Raw genomic sequence first — 21,807 nt, 5'->3', positions numbered from 1 at the left:
GAGGCTAGGGAGCCATTCTGTTTTAATTTTATTATATCCATCTGTGAAGTTTAGTAATCCCCATCCTACCCAAGGGGCATACCAACTATTGTAAGTGGTAAGGGCAGGGGAGGGTACCTTGGGAAGAGAGGAAGAGGGGAATATTCTCCTCTGATGTATTTCTGGTTTCTAAACAGTTCATTCAAGGATATTAACACTGAAAGACATAACATTACATAATTCAGTAAAGAACATAGATAATTGCAATAAGACAATTGCAATTGTAGTTTCTTTGTCTTCAGGATCACTAAAAATTTCAGAACGCACATTAAATTCCACATATTTAATTCTGGGTCATAGGATCACAGATTCATAGCTCGAAGGGATCAAAGTAGTTCATTGTGTTCAACCCCATCATCTACATGGGAAAACTGAGTCCTATTGGGGTTCAGTGCCCAAAGTGATTCATTGACTCATTGACTCATTTATTCTTTCCTTGATTCACTCATTCACTACCTCTCCCATCTCTGAAATTCGTGTTGTAGAAAGGATTCCTTCAGTAAAGGAGTTGGTCTGGAGAGCCTTTGAGGGCCCTCCCAACATATTGTGATTAGTTTGGCTCTCTTCTTACTCTTAGATTCCTGAGGGTTATACATGACAGGGATTTATATACCTTCCAAATAGTCCAGAAGAGTCAAGTCAAGTATTATACTCAGTATTAAGTATTATCTCTTTCCTCTCTGTTGCCCCATTATTTATTAGTAAATGCCCTCTAATGGATGAATCTACCTGCATATCAGAGATTAAAAAAACAACACTCTATGAGCCAATCTTGTATATATCTTAGCAACATTTATTGAAAGCCTGGCCGGAAATATAATGAAGAAATGAAGCATAAAGATATGAGCACTTCACATTTGTTGAAGGTACTTCTAGAATGGGAAGGAGCTGGAAGCATGTCTTGTTCTGGGCCTGTAGGTCAAGTCTCATGCAGAGGCCAGGATCTTCAGATCAGTTTGTGAGCTATTATAGAGAAAAAGGGACCTCCTAGATTTCTCCTTAAGTCACAGAATAAGTTCCTTCTCGGAATGTGTTGATAATAATTCACCAGTTACTTGACTTGCCAAGGGTTCTAGGACAATGATCAGTGAGGAAAATGTGGTATGATCTGCTGTCTCTGCATCCATCTTTGAAAGGAGAGAAAAAAGAAGGATGAATAGGGTTAGAAGGTAGAGTCAAATTCACTCAGTGATGGACTTTGTTAAAGTCACTGAGGATTTAAGAGAACATTGTAGTATAATTAGCCATGAGGCAAGAGCAAAAAAAATTTGCATTAAAGAGATAGAAAATATAAAAGTGAGCGGGACTTTACACTTCTAACCACAGAGGAAATTCCCCTATAGCACTCCCGATGATGACAATGGATCTTCCCAGAAACCTGGATTTGATCTGGGTGGAAACCACACTAAGCTAGGCCATGGACATACCTTTTATGTGAAATTGAGTCCTTTGTCTGGAAATGAGTCCTGAATGGATCTTGCATCAAAGGTCCCATCCAGTGGTTTAGTATTCTGGTGTTGTACAATACATAAGCACAAAAGAGAGGATTCTAGTACCTGGGTTCAGGCAGAGGTCATTCTATGTCTGAAACCAAAAGAGAACTTTCATTCACTCTGTCTTTACCATAATTAAACTCTTCTGCAAAATTCCTTGTCAGCTACATCTTAACAAATTTATTATTTACTGCATAGAAATGGTGGGTCTGCCCTCATGGCCCTGGCTGGAGTCTGTGAGACAGTCCTTATCTATGCGATCTCAGAGCAGAAGATATCAAAAAGCAACAAAAAGAAGAAAAAAAGATACCATTGTTGATCTAAGGCCCTGAATTTCTTAATTCTTAATTCTTCTGAGCCAATCTCCAAATCTGAAAGCACACTATTTCTATAGGTGAGAGGCTGCCTGATTCAGTGACTTTTGAATCTTGAAAGCTTGAGTTCAAGTTTCATCTCTGTCTCCTTCTGGTTACTGGATGCCCAAAAAATCACTTAATCTCAGTGCTCCAGACAACTCACTAAGACTACGAATTACAGAGTAATTGCTGAGTTCTGTTGGTTTAGGTTCTCACCTAAAGTTCCTTAAATCACCTAAATCAAAGGTCTAGTCCCAAATACAAACTCCAACTTGTAACACTACCCATAAGACTTTTATATATAAGGGTATCACATTTATGATTATGACTGGCAAGCAAATGTAAGAGTATTGGAAAATGCTTCCACTCTACCTGGTAAGCCATCATCTAGCCTTGGGTTAAAGATCACAAGTGAAGGAGAGCCCACTGCCTCCAAAAGAAGTTCATTTCTCCTCTGGTCAGAGCCAGTGGTTGGGAATCTTTTTTATTACATCAAGCCTAAATTTGCCCATCTGAAACTTCCAACTGTTACTTCCAAGTTCTGTCAACTAGGGGGAAAAAAAAAGCCCAATGCTATGACTAATTCCTTCTCTTTTAATTTATTTCCTTCATAATAAGTCACTGATGCCAGATTTCAGTTTTGCTTCAGAAAGGAGATATGAAGCAACTGTAATGGTGGAGGCAAGGGCCATGATTCTCCTCTTTTACGTGTATAGATACTTGAGGTTTCTCACCTGCTACAGTATAACAAAAACTGGCATTTTTAATAATAGGTTTTTTATTTTTTCCAATTACTTACGTTAACAGAATTTTATATTAGTCCAGACAGGACCAATCTCTAACCTGTGAAGAGTCAGAGCCACACAAAACAGGCCACACACAGGAGTGCCAGGAAACAAACAGCAGTTTAATTCATTATTTTTAAAGTGGGGAATGTGGTCTGCAGACCTTTTGAAATCCTTCTGAGGAGAGCTCCACATGCTGGAGTGAAGGCACAGTTTATATACATAAAGCACAAGTGGAAAAAGGTGGGGAAGGTGGATTACAACATAATCATTTCCAGGGCCTGAGTGGTTTCCCCACAAGCACACGAATGTAGGACAACACAAGTGTTCTTGAGTCTTGTGGGAACAGTTCTCAAGTTGATTGTTTCCAGTCTTGGGGGTCATTATGTGGTCGGGCACAGGACCAGCATTCTGTGATAGGAACAGGTTCTACAATCTTTGATTTGCTTCACATAAGGTATATAGGCACAGGAATGCAATGATTGTGAGAGCATTGTCAAAGCTTTGACTGATCATTTCAAGCTACATTGTGAGTTTCTGACCCCCAAGCCAGAAAAGGCAGCTCTGAGAGATCTAAATTATTAGTATATTCATTATACATATCATATCAATTAATATGAAATCATAATTCCATTCACACATATAAAGACAATTTTAATATTCATTTTTAAAATTTTTTGAGTTCTTCCTTCCTTTCTTTCTTTGATCCCACCCTAAAACAGTAAGCAATTTGATATAGATCATATGTGTGTAATCACATAAACATTATTTCCATATTAGTCATGTTGTGAGAGAAGAAACAGAACAAAAGGAAACACACACACACACACACAAAAGTAAAAATAGTATGCTTTAATCTGCATTCAGACTCCATCAGTTCTTTCTCTGGATGTGGATAGCACTTTCCATCATGAGTTCTTTGGAATTGTCTTGGATCATTGTTGCTGAGAAAGCTAAGTCTATCATAGTTGATCATCTCACAATATTGCTGTTGCTCTGTACAATGTTCTGCTCACTTCACTCAGCAGCAGTTCATGTAAGTCTTCCCAGGTTTTTCTGAATCCTCCTGCTCATCATTTCTTATAGCACCATTGTATGCTATTACATTCATATACCACAACTTGTTCAGCCATTCCCCAATTGATGGACAGCCACTCAATTTCCAATTCTTTGCCACCACAAAAAGAGCTACTATAAATATTTTTGTATATGTGGGTTCTTTTCCCTTTTTATGATCTCTTTGGGATACAGACCTAGTAGTGGTATTGCTGGATAGTTTGATTGCCCTTTGGGCATAAAAAACTGGTATTTATTTAAGAACAACATCAGAAACAAATATGATCTTATCAGTGGAAATGACATTGAAGAAGAAGCATTCACATCTGTTTGAATGTTGTACTCTAAGGACCACGGGACTTTTCCATCTCACAAGTGAAATCTTCCATATGTGTTGTCTTTCCCCTTTGGAATGTGAACTCCCTGAACCCAAGGGCTGTCTTACTTTTCTATCTGATCCCCAATAAAGTACTCTGCACATGGTAAGTATTTAATAAATGCTTTATTCATTCATTCATTTACTCATTCATATAGCATCACAAGATTTGCAAGTTGCTTTATATAAAACACCCTATTTAATCTTTACTGTTAAGTATAACAGACATTATTACTGCCCTTTTAAAGAAAAAAAGTGATATGACCAAGAGATAGCTTAACCTTTTAAAAACCTATTTGAATAACAAATAATATTAATAATAATAATGCAAGGCAATTTATAGTGCTTTAAAGTTTTCAGTGTGTATATATAGGTGTATATGTATATATATGTGTGTGTGCATGTGTGTGTGTGTGTGTGTGTGTGTGTAGCAATACTGTGCGATAGAACTTACATGTATTATTACTCCTATTTTACAGACATGGAAACTAAAGCTCAGTTAAATGACTTACCCATGGTCACACATCTTAATCTCTCCTTATTCTAAGTTCAGTATATTTTCCATGACCTCATGTTGCTTAAGTAGCCACTCAAAAAAAAAGTTTCATAGTCTTAGGATATTTTCTTAATAAACAAGGCTTATTTGAAAGGTACATTATAGATAGAATAGTGTAATATTTATCACCAATGTCCTGACATTGTAAAACGGTTCAACATCAAAACCCAGTATCACTTGATCAGTGAAAATGGCATGAAAGAAGAAGCATCACCACCTGTTTTGCACCCATACCCAGAGGACAATAAAGCCCCTCAATCTACTTGAAGCTGATCCTTCTCTAAGTGATATCTCCACCATTAAAATGTGAGCTACTGGAGAGCAAAGATTGTCTTGCTCTTCTGTTTGAAACCTCAACATTTAGCACAGTGCTTTGTATATAGTAAATGCTTGATAAATGCTTTGTTAATTCATTTCTGTAAATTTAGATAATGTTGTAGATTTGGGGGATTAAGGAGGAGAAAGTAAGGCTGGTGATTTTGCATAGGCCTCCCTCACTTAAATCCAATTCATTTGCAAGTCATAGCATCATCTTCCTGAGGTCACGGTTCTCTTTGAAAGGAAGGACAAAAAACAACGTGTGAGCAGTATGAGCTGCCCCAGTGGGGACACAACTGGCCAGTTCCAGTTGGATGAAACAGCTCTTTCCTTCCCCTTTCCCCCTTCTCTTCCCTTCCCTTCCCCTTCTTCCTTCCTCCCCCTCAGTCCACATAGGATATCATATCCTTACCTCTGGGTGCTCTGTCCAAAGGAATGTAAATTTTGATCACTGAAACCTCTCAAGACATCTTGGGGTTTATGGGCTAGATTTCTTTCTTAAGGACCAGGCTCTAAATCCAATTCACTCTGGGTCTCACTGATTGGCCAACAATAGGTCCCAGGCCAAACCTCACTTGGTCATTGTTTGGGCCCTGATAGCTCAGAGTGAATGTAAATAGCAATTGTTTCTGTTTTGGCCAGAAATCCTAAGGGTCTTCCCCTCCCAGATTGATTTTTTTTTTTTGACTAGGTAAAAGAGGCCATTCTTTGCCTCATTTCTTACTTAGTCTTAATCACTGAATGGGCATTGCCTCAGTCAAACTGAGACCTGGGAAAGACTTTAGCTTTAAAAGGCCAAGGTCTCCCACTGTATCAGGGGCATTTCCAGTCATCCTGATCTATATCTGGCCACTGGATCCAGATGGCTCCAGTGGAGAAAGTGAAACTGGTGACTTGCATAGCCCTCTCTCACTTAAATCCAATTCACTTATAAGTCATGGCATCACCTTCCTGATTACAAACCAATATACTCCTTCCTTCCTTCCTTCCTTCCTTCCTTCCTTCCTTCCTTCCTTCCTTCCTTCCCTTCCTTCTCTTTCTTTCTTTCTTCCTTTCTTTCTTCCTTTCCTCCTTTCCTCCTTCCCTCCTTCCTTCCTTCCTTCCTCCCTTTCTTTCTTTCTTCCTTCCTTTCTTCCTTTCTTCCTTTCTTCCTTCCCTCCTTCCCTCCTTCCTTCCTTCCTTCCTTCCTTCCTTCCTTCCTTCCTTCCTTCCTTCCTTCCTTCCTTCCTTCCTTCCTTCCTTCTTTCCTTCCTTCCTTCCTTCTTTCCTTTCTCCTGTGAATTTCTGCTTGGACTTACATAAGCATCCCCAAAGACTTCCATCACTGAATGGTTCCATACAGTGCAATCTTCTTGATGACTAAAGAACATCTTAGCAATTTTTTCTCCTTTGTGGCCTCTATTTTTTTTTCCATTCCACCCCCAGGCAAGTGAATTCAGCATCCATATTCACTTTACTCAGCTTGTGAAATAACTCAAATTTATGCAAAAGCAAAATAGATATTCATCCTAGGCCATCCAGGTTGGTGGTAGTTAGCATATAAATCTTTATTAAAAAATTACTGAATGCTATAATTTTCACTGCTACTCCACAGAGAAGAAGGTCATGAAATTTGTCTCAAACTAACCATTTCGAAACTCTAGCTTACAAGCCAGACAGCTTCGTTTTCATTAGTCTCCTGGCACATGCTATGACACAAAGCTTTGTTCTTTTAATTTGACATAAACATAGACTGCATAACATTGCCCCAAATGATGTTGTTTAGCAATGATATTGTGAATATATTATGCCCAAACCCCATCATAACATTATAAAATCTACCTATAAAATCATTAAGCCCATTGTTTGATGATAAGAAATGTTTTGAGGTCTAGTGCCATTAGATCCTCCTAAACCTCGGTTAATATTGTTTCATTTAGTGTTGCGGGTTTGGTTTTTTGGTTGGTTTTGTTTGTTGGTTGGTTTTGTTTTGTTTTTACAAAATTTTGCAAAAAAATTCTTGTATATGACAGCTGCTAAGCTAGTAAATAAGCTAAATGTAGTCTCCTCCAAATTACTATTTCTACTAGAGTTTTACACTTAATAAAATCTTGGTATCCACATTACCATTATTCATCTTTAAAACCAAAGAAAATATGTTTAGAAGTCAACTTCCTAAGAAAAATCTAACAGGAAGCTTATCAAGAGACAACACAGTATCATGAATAGAGCATTGGACGTGAAATCAGCAAGATCTAGGCTCAAATCCTGACAGACATTTATTTGTGGGTTGATTCTGGGCAAATCATTTGACCACTCTGGGCCTCATTTTCCTCATCTATGTAATGGGGAGGATAACAGAGGGTTGGATTTGTTGACCTCCCTTCCAGCTATATAAATCTATAATCCCATGATCTATTATCTCCTCACCCTTGGATCTCCTGGTCACTCCTCTACTTTGAAGTTGGCTATTAAATGGCTCCAAAACAGAATACAGATCCAAGCAGCAAGATTCTTTTGTCATAGAACTTTGTAATTGAAAACTCTCGGAAACTCTCCCATTGTGAAGACTGCTACAACTCAATTATTTTAACATTGCATTAATAGGCTCTCCAGATATAGTTAATTAAAGTCAATCTATCTGGATAGGCTTTCCTTGCTCACTGACATCATGTACTCAGTTGCTTGCAACAGTTCATCCTCTTGCGTATTTTCATTTATTATATATCTCATTCATTATGTACACTTTTTCCCTTGTTTCCTTTAATTCAATTAAAAGCATTGATTAAGTATCTATTTATGTCAACACTTGGACACATAAAGATTAAAAACTAGACAGTCTCCACCCTCAAGGAGCTTACATTGTCTAATTCTAAAAGTCTCTCCCATTTCAGTTAATTATTATTTACATTTTCACCCCTTTCTCCAATAAATCCATACCAGATGCATTTCAACCTATTGCTAGACATCATGTTTTTATTTTGAAGTCGAAAAATATCACACCTACATCTTACGAAGATAAATTTTTTTTCACATATTGACTAAACCATCATTTATGCCTTTAATAATATATCTGATTATGTGATTATCTAAAATGTTTTTTTGCTTCCAAAAAGCTATTTAGCTTCTGAAGTCTCCAATAAGTAAGTTCATTTTTTCTTAATCATATTCAAGCAACTCAGTTTACAAAAAGAGCTTCTTTGGCAAACTGATTCACTCCATAAAACTTTACTTTTAACTCAGGCAGTTGTAGTATTTTGTCATATGCAATCTCCAAGGGCTGTAAAAAACTCTTCTGTTGTTGCCCTGCTACCATCTCCCCAAGCTACAAGCAGTGCAATCAGAAGCAAAGTATCCATTATTTCTCCTCTTTTCATATTGGCAGAAGCATTACCCTCCTCATTATTAGCTTCTTTGCCAGAATTCTATATGCCAGTAGCATATGTTCTGTTCCTTGGCTGGCAGCCCCTGAGGGCTAGGAGTTCTTTCTTGTGGCAATTAGTCTAGCTGTAGCCTAGCCCAACTTTTACTCCCCACATTCCATTTCATAGTTAATCCTTATAACAGCAACCAATTCTGAGCCAAATTTAGACTGTAATAAAAACTATTTTAACAACAGGCAGTAAAAGTTTTATGTATCAGGTGCAATCTACACATGAGGCAGCAATTATGGGTAGAAAGTGAATTCAAAGTCTAGCTTTCTGTAGCTTTTTGGGATCAAATCTTACAAAATCCTGTTAGCTCTAGATATGTCTGTCCCAAAATCCAAATTCATCCTATTTCCAGTCTTCTTGGATCCCTGGGAGTTATGCAATACTTTAGAGATCTTCCAATTCAATTCCTTCACTTTATAGAGAGCTGAACCCCAGGAAAGTTAAATACCTAAGGTCTTATGGCTAGTTAATGACAGAGGGCTTGAACCTCCTGATTTCTAATTGGCCTTCCCTTCACTCTGTTTCCTCTGTTTTCCATTAATATGTAACCCTTAATCTCACTTGGGAACAGAGCATTAAATTGTTCACATTCGGTTTTTCCAGTTTTTGAGGTCTACAAATACAAATGGACAAAGTTACAGTTATCAAAACTTTGAATATTATTTTTCGTTCATCAGACTCTACAGTTATGATGGAGGACGGAGGAGGGTATTTTCAGAAGATCTAAAAGAGAGACACAGTCTTTGCTGATCCTTTTGTATGAACTCATCACAAGGTACTCTCCAGGGGTACATGGTGTGCTAATGTCTCAGCAAAAAGAGCAGCCCCACTAAAGTACTCATAGGACAAAGGAACCAGAGTCATTTGTAGGCATAATGTGGGGTGAGTATACCAGCACATTCTAAAAGACTTTCCCTTTGACTCTTTCCCTGAAGGAAGGCTACTCATGCCTTCTGCATGCACGCGACCATGGTCCTAACCACAAAAGAGAAAGTCACCCACCCAGGAACAAGAAGCCAGTGCATCTGTGTTACACCATTGTGATATGATCTTTCTTTTCTTCTTTCTGAAGTACTATACGGCTCCATGGACACCAAACTCTGAGGACCAGATTCTACACATCACCAGTAGAAACTCTATTTTACTCTGTTGACTGAAAGCAGAGCCAGAGTGGGAGAAAAATGTGTTCATTCCTCAGAACTGCTGGGTGAAGTTGATACCTTCTAATCCCCATCCACCTTCCCATCATCTCAAAATCAGTCACATTGCCTTTGCTACCATTTTAGCAATTGCATAAATTAGAGCTATGCTAGGTCAGAAAGAGAGGGAAAGAGTAGTTCAGCCAAACAGACATATCAACAAAGTCTGACAACGTATGCAGTATTCCATACTCAGTCCCCCTGTCTCTGTAAAGAAAAGGGAAACATGCATTTTCTTCTATCTTCTTTAGTGCCAACCTTTATCATCCAGAATTTGGTTTGTTGAGGTATTGTTGTTCTTCTGTTTACATTGTGATAGTCATTATATATACTGTTTTCCTGATTCTGCTTACCTTACTTTCCATCAGTCGTATAATTCTTCATATTCATCCTTTCTTATGGTACAGAAGTATATCTATTACATTTCTGTACCACATTAAAAAAACTATTTTACAATTTATGGGCATCTGTTTTAATGTATAATTTTTCAACTAGTGCTACAAGTAACCATACCATGCTTCTACCAACTTGAACACCCCAGGCTGATTTCCCAATTTCTTCCTTCTTATCACATTATGTTTTTGCTGTTGTTCAGTCATTCAGCCATGTCTTATTCTTTGTGGTCCCATGCACCAAAGCACAATAGGCCCTTCTACCCTCCACTATCTCTCAAAGTCTATCCAAGATCACATTACGCTACATGATACTTTACAGGAAAACTCAGCTCAACATATTTTTCCATTATCCACTTGATTAATCAGGTCATAGTATGGAATATTCACACAAAGTAAAGAGCTTTCCTCTTATGAGCTTCATAACATGGTTCTAAGTCATCTTGGTTATTTATTTATGGATTTTCAATGTAATAAGCAACATTTTGTAGACAACCAATATATCTCATCATGCATCTGAATTATCACTTTCATGATTGTTTTAAAGAAGCCTCAAACATCTTTTATGGAAATCAAAGATTTTGATATGGAAGAGACATCAGAAGCCATATATGAGCCTTTCCTTTTACAGATGAGGAAACTGAGGCCCAGAAATTTTAAGTGATTTGCCTAAGACCAAATATGTGGTAAACATCAAAGGCACAAATTGAATGAAGGCAAAGCCAGTGACTCCAGAGTAAGTGCTCTTTTCATTAAACCACAGAGAAAGAACTTAATATACAGGAAATTATACTTAGGAGAGATATCTTATTAATAGCATTTAAATATATAATGCCACTTTCCCCCAAAAAATAGTTTAATTTTAAACTAATAAAAATTCCTTCACTAATATAGATATACATATTTAATGCAATTTTGCTGGTTCTTTCCCAAGTCTGAATGTCTTAAAAGGAGAGAAAATCAGGTAGGCTTATTATTACACTATAAAATGGTACAGATAACTAAGCAGGAAAGAATTGTTACTGAAGTTGTCTGTCCTTCATTTAGGCATTGGCTCTTTTTGTATAATTTTAGCCAATCTTCTGTATTCTCAGATCTTTTGGCAACTTTGTTTGCTTAAGTCAGTTACTTAAACACTTGTAGTGAATATGATAGCCAGAATCAGAGAATGTACTTTATTTTGGTGGCAATTCCCTACGTAATTGGAAATAGCATGCGTTAAGCACTTACATTACTGCTACGAAGAGCTGAGCAGGCAAACAGTGACGACCAGAAGATACCGTGTCCACTCCATTTGCTAAAATGCCCCCCTGACCTAGATCTAAATGTAGAGAAGCTTCAAGGAAACCTTGTGGATGTTTCCTGGGTGTGAAATTTGGACTAGAACAGACTTAAAAATTTCAATCTTCAGCCTCTATGGCAGCCCTGAAACTGAATCAGAAGCTGAACCTAGAATCTAGGGCCTACAGGGCCCTAGAATCCATTTCACTCACCTCTGTTCTCTTAGACTCCATCTGTTACTTTGTAATCACTCTTGTTAGGGTATCTAGGTCAAAGGGCCTCCAGACAGTAGCATCACCAACCCACTAAAGGCATTAGCATTCAAATGGTCTCCTCATTCAATGATTAAGCTAGATTATCCATCAAGTAAGACGTTCTGGGTAAAAGAAAAATAAATTATTTTTATTATGACTCTGTATTTCTGAAAGGCTTAAATACACAGACCAATTCACACGGATTTTTTTCAACTTTTGGTTGCTTATTTCTTTTGCCGGGGGTGGAGGGTATCCAAATAACACAAACAGAGACAAAGATAACCACAGGTGAAGGATGTTACAGTATAGATAGAGATACACCTCATTTTATAGATACTCCTAAGAAATTAGGAAGTAATTTCTTACTTCCTAAGTAAGGAATCTTACTTTCCTATTGTTACTACAAAATTACAATTACCATTGGGATTTTCTGGAAACCAAACGATTACAGCAAATTTGAATGAAGCAAAACCTTTATATTCTTTGAAGGTAATAGCTCAGTCTATCAAGGACCTCTGATTCTGTCAGCTCGTGGAGGGCCCAGTGTGGGAAAATCCTCCATGAAATCCATCTGTAACTTAGTAGTTAAGTCCCAGGGAGTTGCTTAGAGAGGTTAGTAACTTAGGCAACACTGAAAGAAGTGATAGTTTTCTGATAAAATTCCAATCAAACTATTAATACAAAGTTATACAATCTAAATGTGAAGATAATCTGTGTTCTTTATGTTTACATTTCATGTGTTAAAAATAACAGCTTACGTAAACACACACGGTATTGAAGAAGTTATTCTGTTTCTATCCCAAGTTCTTTCTAAGCATTCTACCACAGAAGAACACGCTGTCTTTCATAATTCTCTAAGAAGCTGAAGATTTAAGAAGTAAACCTATGGATCTGAACTAAGAGTAGGAGACAGAAAAACTATAGAGGCAATAATACAGATGTAGATATGATAACAATTCAAAATTAGGAAAGAATCTTTTGATAATAACTTCCAGCTCTAGAATTTTAATTCTTTGATTCCACGGAAGCTCCTTGAAGAGTATGGAGTAAATTTTTTTTTTGCCTTTATAGCCATAACACCTAGCATTGTATGTGGGGCAGCATAGGGCAGTGGAAAGACTATTGGCTGATCCCTGCATTACCTACCCTACCCTGGCATTTTTCCTATCCAAATCCTACCCATTCTTCAGGAACCAACTCAAGAGTCATATCCTTCATGAAATATTCTGAAGTCAGGGCAGCTAGGTGGCGCAATGGATAGAACACCAATCCTGGAGTCAGGAGGACATGAGTTCAAATCCAGTCTCAGACCAGACACTTGGCACTTGCTAGCTGTGTGACCCTGGGCAAGTCACTTAACTCCAACTGCCTTGCCAAAAAAAAAAAAAGAAATATTCTGAGGTCGCCTCAGACCACAATGATCATTTCTTCCCCTTAACTTGTAATATGTATTGTCTATAACCAACATTTGAAAATTAATCACATTGTGCTTCTTGATATGTTAAAATGTCTAAGACCAGTAAAATATAGGGGGGAGGGAATGGAACCTGGGCAAGAATTGGCTTGGTTCCAAAGATGTAAAGTAGAGGGCACTTCAGGGCACTTCCAATAACTTCTCTAGCTTTATTTTAATATATTATTTATGTATATAAGCATAACATATGACTATGTATGTGTATACATATAACAACATATGTGTATGTGTGCATGTGTGTGTGTAAACACACACATATCTAAAAGATACAAAGAGAGACTGGAGGAAAAGAGGAAGAAATAGGAGTCCTTAGTCCTTGGGACTGATACATGAGATTCATTAGACACTAACAGGAAGAAGATGACTACTACAAGAGCACAGGAATACACAAATACAGAACTGGTCAACACAACTAGAGAAAGAAGTGAGGTATTGGTAAGAAGCAACAGCGCTGTTGCCATGACAGCAGAAATAACTTCCAGCTGGAGCTGGGAATGGGTCAGCACAGGACTTTTGAATAGCAACAGAAGCACAGCATCTGACACTGTTGTTTAAGTGATATTTAGGGTAGGAGATAAGGGAACAATGTCTATGAGCACCATGGTGGTGGGAGTAGGGTAAACATGGCTTACTATGCATCAGGTATAGTATCTAGAAGGGGAGCGGGACGTCATCAATGTATGGATGACACATTTGTTTTCTATAGCTTTAGCAAGAACTCTGAGGACTTAATAAAGTGCATAGAAAATGATAGGTTTCCTCTACTTCATTGCACGTTCCCTGCCTGTTACCACAGAGGTGAGAGTCTTGAAGTACATCTTGGCATAGTCAGTTAAGATTCCTGATCAGCACTTGCATTTATTTAATGTTATTGCTTTCAAGGACAGACTTAATCATTCCATAAAGAGAGCCTTGAATGAGTTGTTCAGTGCTCACAAATATTTAAGTACTTTTATTGAAAAGTAGCTTTTTCACTTGTGTGATCCAGGAAGGACCTAGTGGGTAGGTTGGAGGAACTTCCTCCCTCCCTTAATAAGGAGGGGGGCAAAAGAATAATTTTCAAATACATGTAAAGATATTTTCAATATTCATTTTTGTAAAATTTCGAGTTCCAAATTTTTTTCTCTCTCCCCTCCCCAAGACAGTAAGCAATCTGATGTAAGTTATACATGTACAACCATGTTAAACATATTTCCACATTAGTATGCTGAGAAACAAGTATCAAAACAAAAGGGAAAAACCATGAGAAAGAAAAAAAAATTTTTAAAGTAAAACAGCATGCTTCAATCTACATCAGACTCCATAAATTTTCTCTGGATGTGGTTAGCATTTTCCATCATGAGTCTTTTGGAACTGTCTTGTATCACTGTATTGCTGAGAAGAGCTAAGTCTATCATAGCTAATCCTCACATAATGTTGCTGTTGCTGTGTACGTGGTTTTCCTGTTCTGCTCATTTCACTCAGCATTAGTTCATCTAAGTCTTTTCAGGTCTTTCTGAAATGTGCCTGCTCATTGTTTCTCTTAGCACAATAGTATTCCATTACATTCATATACCACAATTTGTTCAGCCATTCCCCAACTGATGAGCATACCCTCAATTTCCAATTCTTTGCCACCACAAAAAGAGCTGCTATAAATATTTTTTTACATGTGGGTCCTTTTACATTTTTTATTCTTTGGGTCCAGATCTAGTAGTGGTATTACTGGATCACAGTTTGGTTGACCTTTTGGAATAGTTCCAATTTCCTCTCCAGAAATGGCTGGATCAGTTCACAACTCCACCAACAATGCATTAGTGTTCAAATTTTCCCAGTTTCTCCAACATTTATCATTTTCCTTTTCTGTCATTTTAGTCAATCAGATAGGTGTGAGGTGGTACCCCACAGTCGTTTCAATTTGTATTTCTCTAATCAACAGTGATTTAGAGCATTTTTTCATATAATTATAGATAGCTATAATTTTTTCCTCTGAAAACTGCTTGTTCATATCCTTTGACCATTTATCAGTTGGGGCATTATTTGTATTCTTATTAATTTGACTCAGTTCTCTCTCTATATTTTTTTCTAAAACCTTGAGCAAGTCACATAACCCTGATTGCCTCATCAAAAAGCCAAAAACAAACAAAAAAATAATAAAAATAAAAAGCATGGGAGCAAGCACACAGCACAGCTTCATTCCTTTGGTGACTGGGAAAGCTCAAGGTCATCGTCCATTATCCAGGTAAGCATGCCATCATGGAACTGGCATACAATGCTGATGAACTCCTGGTAACCAGATTTTGCCTTGATCTTCCACGAGCCTTTGTGACTGACAATATCAAAGGTCTTAGTCAGATCAGTATTGTGTACAGATCTCTGTGCTGCTCCTGGCATTTCTTTTTTTTTATTTATTTTATTAATTTATTTTGATTTATCAATAATCACTTCCATATGCTTTTGAGTTTAAAATTTTTCTCTTTTGAGCTAGATAAACTTATGTGAAAGTCTATTACTGAACAAATCAACAGCCAGATTCAGCCCTTGTCTGAGAAAATAATCTTCATCAGATTAGAACACAGCAAGCTTTTCTATACATTGATTAGTTTCTCAACAAAGGAAGCTTAGGGTGTATTGTAACTATTGATTTTATAGTTGAAAACTCTTACCACTTAGAAATACAGCAAGGATAGATTGACTTTATCTTTCAATTGATTCAGTTCTCAATGTTGGAAAGTCTTGTGAGACACTTCAGGTAGTTCTGAAGAATTATCGACCAAAAACAGAGATATGTATGTGGGGAAAGAAATCAAAGAAATTTTAGCTAGAGAAATCTAAGAAGTTCAAATGAAAAAGAATTCTACCAGGAAAACTACATGACTGAATAAAAACAGGATATAAAGTTCATTTTTATCCTGAGGCTTACATTTACTCTACTGTCATTTCTAAAATGAAACTTAAGTTAAAAACTTGTTGACTGTCTTAATAAATAGCACTTTGTAACATAGTGTTAATGCCCATGATTGATGGTTTAACAAGGAAATCTTTGTTACCCTTTTTTTCAAAAATTAAGAAATGTCTTTAATCTTAAACTCAGTCGAGCATTCTCTAAAATGAAAAACAAGCATTTACAAATCAATATGATTGTGAACACATCACGCAGAAATTGTCCTACCTTGGAGAAGCTTTTGACTTATAAAACCAATAAAAAGCACAGAGCCTCTGGGTTATCAAACTAAGTGCTTTAGTAGATAAAGGATAGAGGATTCCAGGCAGAGTCTTCCAGTAGCCTAGTACATTCATTTATTCATTAGTTCATTCACTTGTTTGCTCACTCATTTGTTCATGCATTTATCAATTCATTCAACCAATAAACATTCCATGTATCTGTAATGTGGAAAGCACTGTGCTAGGAATGAGAATTTTTTAAAAAATGAAAAATTACATAATCCCTGACTTCTACAAGCTTAAAGTCCTTGGGAGAATACAACACATACACAGAAAGATATAATACAATGCAGAACATGAGAAGGACAAAGGTGAGATCCAAGGTACTCAGGAAAGCTTTTAGAGGAAATAATTCAATTATGCTAAAGGAATAAAGGAAAACTTCATCAAGCAAGTAGCATCTCTAGTAAGTCAAGCCTTGAAGAAGAGAAGGATTTCAGCATGCAGAGATGAAGAGGGAATACATCCTAACATGGGTGATGTGTGACAATGCAGAGAGATAGGACAAGCCAAGATAAAATCAGGCAGCTATCAGTAGTTTCAGTTTAGCAGGATATAGAGTGCATGAAAGGAAGTAGCATGAAATAGGACTGGAAAGGTATGCTTGGGGAGCCTTGAATGCCAGGATAAAGGATTTATCTTGGCATGTGAGTAGGGGAGTGCTATTGTTGAACCTACCCTTTGGGAAGATTACTTTGACAGAGAGTCAGTATGGCTAGGTTCAAGTCCTGTCCCTGACATATACTGACTGGGTGACTTCCAACAAACCACTTAACTGCTCGGTGCCTTGGCGACTCTCTAGCTACAAGTTGTAGAGAATGTATTGGTCTGCATTAATAGCGAGAGTCTCCTCACCACAGAGTTCCTTTTACCGTTGAAACCACGGGTCTCATACATCCAAAAATATTTATAGCAGCTCTTTTTCTTTTTCTTTTTCTTTTTGCAAAAACTCCCTGGAAATTAAGGACGTGTTCATCAATTGGGTGAACAAACTGTGCTATGTAAATGTCATAGAATACTATTGTGATACAAGAAATGAGGAAATAGATAATTTAAACACATGGAAAGACTTGTACAAACTGATACAAAGTGAACAGAACCAGGAGAACAATTCATATAATCATAACACTCTAAAAACAAATAACTTTGAAAGCTATCAGATCATTCATGAATCCAAAGGACTGGTGATGAAGCATTCTACCAACTTCCTGACAGAGAAATGTATAGATATATAGACATACATATGTATGTATGTATATGTATACACACACATGTATATAAATGCATGCATATGTAGATAGATAGATAGCTGTAGCATGGCCAAATAATATTTGTTTTGCTTGACTATACATATTTGTTATAGGATATGTGTTTTGAAAATTTATTTCTGTCAATTAAAATAAATTTTAATTAAAGAAATCCCAGATCCACTCCCTATTCTTCTATGTAATATCCGTATAAAGGACACTAATCATAGTGTCTAGAAAACATGGCATCTAGAAAAATAAGTAATACTACAGTCAAGACTCATAAGAAAAGTTTCATCGTGGTATCCATTAAGTGGAATTCTCAGAGGCAAATCTTCCATGGACTGTAGGAATTCCTTGTAACGCCACAAAATGAAACTTATGTAGAGGAATCTAAATGGATTCAGGTCATTCAGGAGAGGGGAAGATCTAATTGTCACAATTGTTATTCCTCCCACCAATTTTGTCTCCAAAGATAAAAAGCATTTATTAAATGTCTAATTAAAAATAGTACTGTAAGGGTAATACAGACTTTGCTCCTGCTTTCTAAGAATTTACAATCTTAGGAAAACTTATACTCAGTAATTAATTAGTTGATTAATCAATTAATTGAAATTTTTAATTTATTTGTTGACTAATCAATAAAGGATTATTAAATATGAGAACACACTGTGATGACATTCTCCATCTAGGGAAACTGAGGATTTTTAGCTTGAAGATGAAAAGACTTAGGAGAGACTTGGAGAAACTCTTCAAGTAGCTGAAAAGCTCTCAAATGGAAAAGGGATTAGATTTGTTCTGATTGGCCCCAGGGGAAGATTTAGGAGCAATAGCTAAAGATTTTGGAAAGATAGATTTAGAATTGATGTCAGGAAAAACTATCTATTTTTTTTGGGGGGGGGATCTAGACCTATGATTTTATCAATGTGTAGAACTCCCTGTGGGTAAACTCCATTTAACAAAGCAGATCTAGAACTCAATGGTAACTGTTTTGTCTTACAGAGTTAACTGGGGCACTAAGAAGTTAGGTGACTGGTCCGTGATCACATAGCTAGAGGCAAAACTGGAATTCAGGTCTTTCTCATTCTAAGGCCAGTGCTCTGTCTGCTACACCATACTATTTCTCATTGATTTTCAGTTGTTTTGAGTCATGGCCAACTCTTTGTGACCCCAAATGGCTATATATTATATACGATATATAAGATATTATATATATATATATATATATATATATATATATATATATATATATATATATATATATATATGTGTGTGTGTGTGTGTGTGTGTGTGTGTGTGTGTATACACACACACACACACACACACATATATTCTCTGAACTAGTTAAACCCTCATTTTCCTATGTGCCAGTTTTACTCCCTCTCAGTCAAGACTGCATAAAATAATAGGAACATACAATTCACTATTAATGGTTATGTAATTTATTGACAGTACTAGATACTATACAAAGCACACGTGGTCACTGAAACAATAGCTCATTTAGCAGGCTGAAACATTATTGCAGGATTGAATTTTCTTTTCTCCAAGTATCCCACTCCTCCCTTCCCAAACCCTTCCCCAACAAACTGGTCTGAAGGGGATATAAAAAAAAAGGGGAGCATGCAGATTTGGGGGTTAAACAGTGAGTGTGAGAAGAAAGAAAAGAAAGAAGCTATGAATTGGAATTCCATTTGCCCTCACAGAAGCCAAAGGAAACATTTAACTATGAAAACAAATGTGTGTAACAGCACAGAACTGCTCCAAGTTTTCACTCCAATGGAGTCTGAGCCTCGTGCTTCCTCTGGCTGCCTCCTCTCTGCCCCGCAGCAAGTTCTCAAATGACGATTCTCGTCTCACTATTGTTGTTTGTCCACTTCCATGAACACTCTATAGAGAGATTTGTCATGCTTTTCACTCTTCAGCTTTTTTTTTGGGGGGGGGGCTCCAATGAACCTACCCCAAATAGCAGGAGAAACCTGGATGAGGATGGGGGAAGGGGAGTTTGCTTCTTCCTCCTGCTCTATCTTGCAACCTACAAAAATCTTGGGTAGAAGGCCTTCTAAGGGCAAAGAAAGCAGAAATCCAATAATTCTGGGAAAGGTATGCTTTCACACACTTTCCATCTTAATCATTCTCCATGATTCCCTTCACCTTAGTCCTCCTAGGTCCTAAGGTATTCATTTTGTGCAGGGTTGGAAGCTTTTGAACAGACCACAAACCTTTGGGATCTTTTATTATTTTTATAACTAAACATATTTAATTAGCAACTATAATGTGCACATATGCTGTTCAGTCTTTCAGTTGCATGCAACTCTTTATGACCCAATGGACCATAGCATATTAATACTGTCCATGGGGTTTCCTGGGCAAAGATACTGGAATGGCTTGCCATTTCCTTCTCAAGTGGATCAGAAGGCAGAGGTTAAGTGACTTGCCCAGTGTCATACAGCTAGTAAGTAATATGAGGCTGGCTCTGAACAGATGTTTCCTGACTCCAGGCCCAGCACTCTATTCACTGAGCCATCTATCTGCATCAATATAACTACACACACACACACATACACAAACATATGTGATTATGTTAATCAGTCAATTAGCATTTATTAAGTCTTTACCATGTACCAATCACTATGCTCAGTACTAAGGATACATTAACAAAAGTGAAACAGTCCCTAGCCTCAAGATGCTTACATTCTATTAGGGGAAATAAAATAACATACAAATTAATATGTATAAAATAAATACAAGATTTTTTTGGAGGAGTTTATTGAGCAGGTTAGTGACATGGTTAGATATGAGGTTTCAGCTATAATACACCAAGAAAGCTATAACTAGAGTAGGATGACTAAAATGATTAGAAGGATTTGGTGTGGGCAAGGAGGAAAAGGGAAGTATGAAGTCACAGAATCACAAAATCTCTGAGTTGGAAGGGACCTCAGAGGCCTTCTGGTACAACCCAAAATTGAATAAGAATCTCTACTACAATCTACCCAACAAGTGGTCATCCAGATTCTGCTCAAACATCCATTGCTCATTCTACTTTGAGGAAACTTTAAGTGTTAGGAAGTTCTGTTTTGCACATAAACTGAAATTTGCCTGTCTGCACCAAAATTACACAATAAGTAACAAACTTATAGAACTTGTTACTCTAAGAAGTAATACTCCCAGAAAATAAACAGACTCCAAAAGGGAGGATGTGTGAGTGACAGTCACAAAAGACTACTCAGTCAAAACCTCAAGATTAACATTAAGAAAGACAACCATGTCTCATGAAGCTGATGTTATCAATAAACTATTAGGATAGATGGTACATGACATTAATCTAGTGCTGTAATTCCTTTTGGTTCTGCGTGCCGCTTTACGCAGTACTATGCTGTGGGAGACGAAGAAGTATAGAACATGACCTGAAGAGGCTGATAATCTACTTGGAAAGGCAACCCGAACACACAAAACCGCAAAGAAAGCAACACTGAAATAAGTGTTAGATGGTGTGATAAGACACTGTGGGTATTTAGAAGGGGCTAATATGAGCTAGATAGAATTCATTGAACTGAGTAGAGTGGGAAGGAGACAAAGAAGGAAAGAAGCATTTATTAAGCACCTACTATGTGTCAGGCACTGCTAAATGCTCTTCGATTATTACCTTTACCCTAGAAGCAGGTGCTATTATTATCTCCATTTTACAGCTGAGGAAAATGAAGCAAACAGAAGTTAAATAATTTGCCCAGAGTCACCCACCTAGGTAGTTTGTGAAGCCAGAGTTGAAGGCAGGTCTTCCTGACTCCAGGCCCAGTGTTTTATCCACTGGGCCACCTAGCTTCCTAGTTTAAAAAGAGGCTTCAAGAGAAGGGAAAGGACTGGTACCAGGCCTTTCAAAACAGATGGCTAGGTTTTTGATAAACCATAGACAAGGGAGGGCATTTCAGACAAGAAGAACATGTGCAAAAGTCACAAAGGCAAGAATGAGCATAAATGTTGCTTGGGCAGAAGGCACAAAGGCAAGAATGAGCATAAATGTTGCTTGGGCAGAGAGATCAGTTTGACTATAGCAAAGGGTTCATATTTGGAAGGATTAGAAAATCAAGCGGGATGAGGAGACTAGGACCAAGTAATAGAGGTTCATGAATGCCTAGAAGTAGAATTTAGAAGAGATAAGTACAACATAGGGAATGAAGGCTTCTGATTAAGGGAGCGGCATGCATTAAACAGATTTTTAAGGAAGATTACTCTGGCAGAGGTATGCCAAATTGTAGGGTGAGATACATTTCTATGTATGGAGCACAGAGAAGAAATATTAAACCAACATAGCTACAAATCACAAGATATTCAAATAAAAGGGTCTCTAACAGGTTACCAATGATATC

The 21,807-nt window shown here is 37.2% G+C and overlaps 1 long non-coding RNA gene across 2 annotated transcripts in view; it reads right to left on the bottom strand.

Annotated features, from left to right (window-relative positions):
* Nucleotides 1-847: 847 nt before the first annotated feature.
* LOC110214704 (uncharacterized) overlaps nt 848-21,807 on the bottom strand; it is a 39,870-nt gene continuing 18,910 nt past the window's right edge. Inside the window, exons 3-5 of one of the 2 annotated variants that reach the window (XR_002326348.2) lie at nt 11,477-11,640; nt 1,467-1,623; nt 848-1,166 (exon numbers count right to left, since the gene is read on the bottom strand). This is a non-coding gene — a long non-coding RNA (uncharacterized LOC110214704). The remainder of the gene's footprint in view (nt 1,167-1,466; nt 1,624-11,476; nt 11,641-21,807) is intronic. The other variant, XR_002326353.2, reaches the window with a different exon arrangement.

The sequence above is a fragment of the Phascolarctos cinereus genome, unplaced genomic scaffold (genome assembly GCF_003287225.1).
Source record: "Phascolarctos cinereus isolate Bilbo 61053 unplaced genomic scaffold, phaCin_HiC Scaffold_4;HRSCAF=312, whole genome shotgun sequence".
NCBI lineage: Eukaryota > Metazoa > Chordata > Mammalia > Diprotodontia > Phascolarctidae > Phascolarctos > Phascolarctos cinereus.
This window is presented reverse-complemented; position numbering and strand designations above follow the sequence as displayed.